Here is a 2,448-nt window from a genome sequence, read left to right on the forward strand (position 1 = left end):
AGGTAGAGGATGAACTTTGAAATCAATTACAAACCATGCCTCTTAATGAGAAATACAAAACTTCATCTTCAGCGTGACAGAATGCTATATAAAAGACAACATAGAATAGATTTGGGAGAAGCAATCGTGCTTAGTAACATTTTGACATTATGGATCCAGCCCCTTGGTGAAATGGCAGGCGTGTTGGCAACTGGATGACAGCTGCCAACACATGGGGTGAAGCTGTCAGTTCACCCAGACACCTCAGAGACTCCCTCAGACCACAGATCTGAGTAAACATTAACGTCACAACAAGAGCATGCACTTTCTGTTTGAATGCAATGACTTTTTAAGATTCCTCACTCTCTTTCAGTTTCTCTCTCTCTCTATTTGATCTATGTATCAATCTCTGACTGTCTGCTTCTCTCTCTCTCTTTCTACCTTCTATCCCCCATTCTCTCTCTCTCTCTCTCTCTCTCTCTGTCTCTCTCTCTCTGTCTTTCTACTTTCTATCCCCCATTCTCTCTCTCTCTCTCTCTCTCTCACATACACACACACACATTCTATCCCTGTCTGCACTTTTTCACCTTTATGTCTGGGTTTTTCCCACCTCGTGTAAATATTTCCAAGAGGATCAAATGATACAGAAGGCAAAGTAAATTGTGTAGGTCTGGTTTCCACAACTCGCTCGTAATGAAATGACAGACTATCCTGATGGACTAGAGTTAATCTAGTTGTTTTTGCAAGTCAAAGACAAATGGAGAAGATGTTGAAATGTTTGGACAAGAATCAACTGAATTGCTTTTGTCCTTCGACTATGCAATTGAAAATGAAAATAAGATGAAACCTTGAGGTGTGTTTCAAATGACATGAAAACACAAGGTCAATGTCTGCTGCTAATCATTTTTTTTTCTAATGCTGATGAAACGGCTTTATGCTGAACAGGTTTTCTGATGCCAGTTAACTGGCCTTATCATTTTACCATATGTAAAACTAACTTGACTATCATTTCTTGCCATCAGCCCACAGAACAAAACGATACAAGTGACTCAAAGACTGTTACCTCTCAACCAGGGCTACAGCATAAATCAAAGCCAAATGCCAGAATCACTTATTAAATCTTCCAGACCAAGTACCTTGTTTATTTTTCTTTCAAACTTTTCCCACACATTTAACTTTTATTAGATATTTCTGAATATCGTTTTTTAATCTTTTATCTTTTTTACAGCATGCACTGTGTTATTGTTAGTTTTGCTTTAGGGAACTGTATGAGTGTTCAGATTATATCTGATATTTGGCTTTTCTGAATGTTACTCTTTCTTCTCCATGCTAAATTTCATCTCATTATCAAAATGATTTGTCATTTAGGGTTCCTGTGAAGCTCAGAAGAGATGTCCTCGATGACTTACTCATGTGAGTCACTCAGAGAAAATATACACAACTCATGTCTCCTCACTTTCTGTTACCCTGACCGGTTACCCTAAGATTTATCAGACTTATGTGCATATGTTTATTTAACACTGAGAAGTATAGCTGCCTTATTGACGCATTGCGATGAGACACCTCGGACAGATCCACTCCTTGGGCTATTGTCCATGACACTTAATAGTTGGCTCCATCTCTCATTGTTTTTAATTACGCGCTGACAGAAAGGTTTTCTTTAAAAACAGCTAATGTTTCTCCTGGCATATGCAGAGATGTGGGTCTTGGAGACAGAAACAGATGCTTTTTAAGGCAGTGGTGTCCATTTTTGTTTTATGTGTTGATTTTGCCATAATCGGAAAATTGTTAAAAGATTACTCCTAACTACAAACTTCTTAGGAGCAACAGTGTGCTACACTACTGTGTTATATCGCAGGAGTTTTACCCACTGCCCATCCTTGTTCTCTTCAAGTGGTTGTTCTATCTGTTACTTGCTGATAGGAATGTTTTTTGATTTTAAACTTAAATTTTATGATTTTCTAGAGTTTAGCATTGCATTGTACTGATTTTCAGGTGAACTTTCTCAGTTTTTGAATCAGAGCTGAGTACTATCTGTGCCATAAAAACATTTTTTAATGATACAAATTGCTCGTTAGATACAAATCTTAAAGCTTATATTGTTTTTTTTTAATCAGAAGTCAATTTAAAAGGTTATATAAATTGTTCAGTATTTTGTCATGTTTGACTATTTGACGATTATTGTCTTTGGTGTGTAGCACTGTTTTACAGATACAAGAAAACATAAGTGCTCTGAATTTGAATTCTTAATCATTTGAGGTCCACTTGATATTTCGTCATAAAATCTTTTGCAGTTTAACTCAAAGGCACAGTGAATTAAAAAAAGTGTATTTTTTGGAACAGTTTTTTTTTAACCTTGTATTTTCTCCAGTGGCAGAATAAGATGGCTACATGGCATTCAAATCATGCAGAGATGCAGGTTTAAGGACCAATTTGCTACAAATCTCCCTACTAGCACATTATAGAAGT

This window comes from Chanos chanos, chromosome 4, assembly GCF_902362185.1.
Source record: "Chanos chanos chromosome 4, fChaCha1.1, whole genome shotgun sequence".
Classification (NCBI taxonomy): Eukaryota; Metazoa; Chordata; class Actinopteri; order Gonorynchiformes; family Chanidae; genus Chanos; species Chanos chanos.